Raw genomic sequence first — 6,526 nt, forward strand, 5'->3', positions numbered from 1 at the left:
CACTGAACTTCTGCTATGATCTCTAACATCCAGTGAAAAGACAGGAAAGTAACCACATGACTTCAGCATGACAAATCATGCTGAGGTGTGGAACAGCCAATCCTTGCAGAGCTGCTGAAGAAAGGAGTGGGGGAGGGAATTTTAAAAAATAATGCATGTCTTAGGCTAGTGCACAAGATATGTAAATCACCTGTCACTCACAGCAAGGGGGAGGATTTGTTTTTCTCTGTCAAGATTTATCTCACTGAACAATAAAAGAGGATTGCTCAGAGATGGATTAACTCTTTGTGGCAAGACTGGGCTCAAATGATAGGAAATCTTATACTCTATAGCAGTGTTTCTCAACCTTTTTCCAGTCGGGCACCCTTAAAGTATTTTCAGTCTTGAGGCACCCCAGTCCAAGGCTTAGTTCACGTTACTGTGTGTCGCGGAACATGCGCAAAATCGCACTCGTTCCTGACACACAGACAAATGCTCTGCTCTTTAGGGGTGCCATTAAATCTTAATGGTACCTCACACATTGGAAAATGTGGGGTGCTTTTGGTGCAGTGCAATTTAAAAAAAAAAAAGGTCGGGGATTTCCTTCCCTGAATTTTTGTGGTTAGGGAAGCCCATTGAAATGAATGGGCTGCACTACACGCAGCACGCAGCAACACAGATGTGAACCAAGGGCTTGTTCACATGTCGGGTTGGAGGGGTGGTAAAAGCACATGGTTAAGCTGTTTTTACCACCCCCAAATTCTTCCACTTTAGCTGCAGAGACAACAGCTGGGGGTGTACACATGTTGTGGCTGCAGCTGGAGATATACCCAGGGTGAATGGGGCTGAACTGCAACTACCCTGCAACTGTGTACATTGCACGGTTGCGGTGTAGTGATGCTGCATTAAAACAGGTGGTGAGGAGGCAACATAATGCCTCTTTACCGCCTGTCAAATGCCTCTGAAAAGCGATCTGTGCATAGGTTGCTTTTCAGAGGAAAAGCAGTCCTTGCTGCTATCACAAACAAGACCTACAAAAGCAGTTCTGATGGTACAGGAATGGGGGGGGGGGGGTGTTAGCAATAAAAGTAACATACGCACACACACACATATACAGACACATACACATGCACACACGCATACAGACACATACATACAGACACTTGTACATACGCACATGCAGACACGTGCACACGCACATGCAGACACACATGCAGACACACGCACACACACACATGTACAAACACACATACAGACACACACACATACAGACAGACACATGCACACACACATACAGACACATGCACACACACAGACACATGCACACACACACACACACATGTACAGACACACATACAGACAGACACTCGCATGCACACACACACATACAGACACATGCGCACACACATACATGAACAAACACACATACAGACGTACACACACACATACAGACACTCACATGCACACACACATACAGACACATGCGCACACACACACGTACAAACACACATACAGACGTACACACACACATACAGACAGACACTCACATGCTCACGCACATATACACACACATGCACACACATACCAGGCACACATACAGACACATGCACACATACACATACAGACACATGCACACATACACACATACACATACAGACACATGCACACATACACATACAGACACATGCACACATACACACATACACATACAGACACATGCACACATACACATACAGACACATGCACACATACACACATACACATACAGACACATGCACACACACATACATACACATGCACACACACACATACAGACACATGTACACACACACATGTACAAACACACATACAGACACATGTACACACATGCGCACACACACACACACACAGACACATGTATAAAGCCCTTTTAAAACGAATCTAGCTTCTAGCACAGTACCTTTCCAGTTTCCTCATTCAGCCGGGTACTGCACTGTAGGGGGAAGCAGAGAGCACAGCACACTCCCCTGCACGTTACTTTCACTTAGCTGAGGTTGACGGAGCTTCTCACAGTGCCAATGTACAGTTCGGCAGGGGATCGGGAGATCGGGCTCATCTGACAGCCCTTCTCTCCCCTGATCCCGCGGCACACCTGAGAACCTCTAACGGCACACTGGTTGAGAAAGGCTGCTCTACAGAATGACATAAAAAAACAAAAAAGAAACAAAACGGGTTTACATCCACTTTTAACCCCTTTACCGCCCCTAGTGTTAATCCCTTTACTGCCAGTGAAATTTTTACAGTAATCAATGCATTTTTAATCGCACTGATCGCTGTATTAATGCCATTTCCAAAAATGTGTCAAAAGTGTCCGATGTGTCCGCCATAATGTCGCAGTCATGATAAAAATCGCAGATCGCCGCCATTACTAATAAAAAAAACATAATAATAAAAATGCTATAAAGCTATCCCCTATTTTGTAGACGCTATAACCTTTGTGCAAACCAATCTAAATACGCTTATTGCGATTTTTTTTTTTTGCCAAAAATATGTAGAATACATATTGGCCTAAACTGGGGAAAAAAATAGTTTTTTATATATATTTTTGGGGGATATTTATTATAGCAAAAAGTTAAAAATAATCAAGATTGTTGCTCTTTTTTTTTGTTTATAGCGCAAAAAATAAAAACTGCCGAGGCAAACAAATGCCACCAAAAGAAATCACTATTTGTAGGGAAAAAAGGACTTCAATTTTGTTTGGGTACAACATCGCACGACTGCGCAATTGTCAGTTAAAGCGACGCAGTGCTGAATCGCAAAAAGTGCTCTGGTCAGGAAGGGGGTAAAATCTCGCGGGGCTGAAGTGGTTAATAGTGTCAGTCCATACAGCAAAGAATAAAAAAGATTGCTGACGCGTTTCACACCGTAGTTACAGGTGCTTACTCATAGCTTGATCTTAAAACCGATAATAATGACATATATGTACATACAAAAACGGAAACGGGCTTAATTGAAAACTGCGCACACCCACTACAAGTGGTGAACTCGCTCTGATTGATACTGAGATGAAACAGCTGAAGTCGTCTTCTTCACAGATATCAAAATAACCCCTTGTGGGTAGAGCAGTCAGGCAGGATAGAAACCCAAATCCTTACGATCGTTTATACACTTCATGATGCAAGAATTGGCTAGTGAAAAACCTTCCACCTAAAAGGATCACATAAAAACTAAATTTGAAAAGTAAAAACTTCAAAAAATAAAACGCATACAGACATATGTGTACATGTATTAATTGACGCCAGAAGGATATCTGAAGAACTTCACGTAGAAACTGTGTATTAACAGTCTATATAGTGAATGTATCTGTCCATCTACTATCCCCCATATATATATATATATATATATGTGTGGGGAAAATCAAGGTTCTTCTATATCTGTGTTCCTCCAGCTAAACACAATCATGGGACCCCCTGTCCCCTGCATGGCTACATGTGCTTCCAATATAATTTAATTCATTTATTAAAGATTAATAATGATCTACACTGTAAGCATGCGAAATAAGAACAGAAATGAATATAAATTGGGGAAGAGAAATACTTCTAATACACAACATGCACATGAATATCCAAAAATATCCAAAAATATCTGAACATCATGTGTATTACACATGTCACACTAATGTACGTCACCGATAGAATGTTGAATAACTGTGTTTATCTAATCAAATTCATTAAATCGGAAAAACAAGAAACAAAGCCAGAAACAAAAACCACTGGTGAATTCTTCATTTTCGATATAGAGACTAGCATGCAAAGAAAAAAAAAACAAAACCGCACGATCATTCATCCAATATTCTCATCGCGTGTACCAGGCTTTAGGCTTTTCTTCCACTTTAAGTCAACAAAGGCAGCTCATATGATTCTAAACCTTTCTAATATTATCGATTGAAGCAGTACCTAAAAATGACCACTAGGTGTAGCTCTTACATCATTATAATACATTATAATAAGCCTGACTATCATTTCAGTATCTAGGGATGTATGAAGATGATACAGCAGCAGATAAACAAAATAGAACACAAATTCCGCATACATGGATCAGTTTATTGCAACACCGGACTCCAAACAGGCTTCATTTTAGCAGTAAAATCAAAGATCAGGGATAACTATTTAAAATTGGTAAGAGAGATTTAAAGTGTAACTCCACTTTTGTTGAGAAAAAAAACTTCCCCTCTGGGTGATCTATGTACATTACAAGGATTTTAAAGGGTTACTAAACCCAGGACCCTGCATTCACTATATCTGGTCTCCCACAGTACACAGAACATGGAAATGCAATTATTTTAGTAAATATAAACTGCTAAATACCTTTTCTCATTAGCAGTATATAGCAGTCTTGTGACTTCTATCAGTGTCTGCTTAAAGCTTGTAGGAGGAGTTTTCATACTGCACTGAGCTGCCCTATCAGGATTCAGGACCCCTGACGCTCTGGCTGGACAGTGCTGATTGGCCCTGTGCTCATCACATGCACTCTGCCAAGAAAAAAAAAAACTCTTTAGCAATACACACCAAACTGAGCATGTGCAGCCTGACTCCAGTAACTCTGTCTTATCGGGACCTGTTCTGGAGTCAGTGAAAGAAGAGGAGGATCTGTGCATACAGGATCAAACAGCCTTTTTACACAATTCAGAGGATTAACCCCTTAGGTTCCACAGTGAGTATAACAAGCATGTTTTACTGCATACACAGACTGATTTTTACTTTGTGGGTTTAGTAACACTTTAACCAACGTTATTGCAGATTCTTAACTTTTGTCATTCTGCAGAAATCTTTGTGTTTTTGTCTGTGCCCATGTGGGAAAGTGAGTCTAATGGGAGTGGTTTCAATATTATCAATTAGCTGTGCACCTGCAGGCCTCTAATGAAGAAAGCAGCAGGGTCTGCATCCCTTTAGACGTGATTTCCCATTGGGAATATCTCACCAAAAATGACATTTTTGTTGCAGGGGATGCCTTTAATCTGACTTGTATCTTAGTGTAGATTTCTGGGAAAATTGGTGAGCCAATCAAACAAGCAGGAAACAATGTTTCTGGGGAGTGGTCAATACACATTCTGTGTACACTCCAGGTAGCCATATTCCTGCTGCTGTCCAGTACAGGAGAGGCAGAGCCACTAATGGACTGTGTGGGAGGCTGAGACTGACTGACTGCTTCCAAAGTAAGGTGAGGGGGGGTCCGTTTGTGTAAGTGTGCTTGCACACTGGGGTGTAGGTGGTAAAGCACCGCTATTTTTAGCAGTGCTTTACTGTCATTTTAGCCGCACTATTCGGCCGCTAGTGGGGCACTTTTAACCCTTTTTAAAAAAGGGTTGAAACTGCCGGCAAAGCGCTGCTGTAGCGGCGCTTTGCCGGCGGTTCGGCGGCGCTGCCCATTGATTTAGGAGCGGTGTGTACAGCGCTGCAAAGATGCTGCTTGCAGGACTTTTTTTACCATCCTGCAAGCGCACCGCTCCAGTGTGAAAGCACTCAGCTTTCACACTGGAGAGGCAGGAGAGGCTCTTTACAGGTGCTATGCAGACGCTATTTTTAGCGATATAGCGCCTTTAAAGCGCCTCAGTGTGAAAGCAGGCTAAAGTTGAGGGCAGTGGGAAAGCAGGGCTCAAGCTGAAGCAGCAGAATGCAGAGCTTAGCTGTTGGGGGAGAGTTAGGTAGTGGCTGCAGACTGCAGAGATCTGCGAGAGAAGGGTGCAGAGTAAGCTATGGACCCATCATGCCCCGTGCGGTGACGTCACAAGGGGGCGTGGCCTCCGGATGGCACAATCCGATTGCCACGCCCCCATTGTTATTTAAGAATTGCAGGACATCGGCGCCGAGAGATCAGCGGGACGCAGCATCGGAGGAGGGTTGTCGGTGGGAGCGGTGGAAGAGGAAGACATAAGAAGAGCGGAAGAAGAAGCAGGGGGAGAAGGAGAAGACCAGAGGATGAACATGCAGGAGAAGATGGAGGAAGGCCGAAGGAAGAATCGGAGAAGAAGAAGATTTTTAATAAAAGACTTGTCAAAAACTGTCTACTGTATTTTTTAACACTACACTAATTTTTTTTTTAGGGAGTGGGTAGGGGTACAATGTACCCCATACTCATTCACATAGGGGGGGCCAGGATCTGGGGGCCCCCTTGTTAAAGGGGGCTTAAGATTCCGATAAGCCCCCCGCCCGCAGACCCCGACAACCACCGAGCAAGGGTTGTCGGGAAGAGGCCCTTGTCCCCATCAACATGGGGGCAAGGTGCTTTGGGATGGGGGGCGCAGAGCACCCATTCCTCCATGTTGAGGGCATGCGGCCTGGTATGGTTCAGGAGTGGGGGGCGCTCGCTCGTCACCTCCCTTTCCTAACCTGCCAGGCTGCATGCTCGGATAAGGGTCTGGTATGGATTTTGGGGGGACCCCCCCCGCCATTTTTTTTTATTTTGACATGGGGGTCCCCTCCGAATACTAGACCCAAGGACCTGGGGGGGGACCTCACGCTGTTTTTTTTTTTCCACAATATTTTTTTTTTTTTAGCCGGCATTTTTT

Source organism: Aquarana catesbeiana, linkage group LG12, assembly GCF_042186555.1.
Source record: "Aquarana catesbeiana isolate 2022-GZ linkage group LG12, ASM4218655v1, whole genome shotgun sequence".
NCBI lineage: Eukaryota > Metazoa > Chordata > Amphibia > Anura > Ranidae > Aquarana > Aquarana catesbeiana.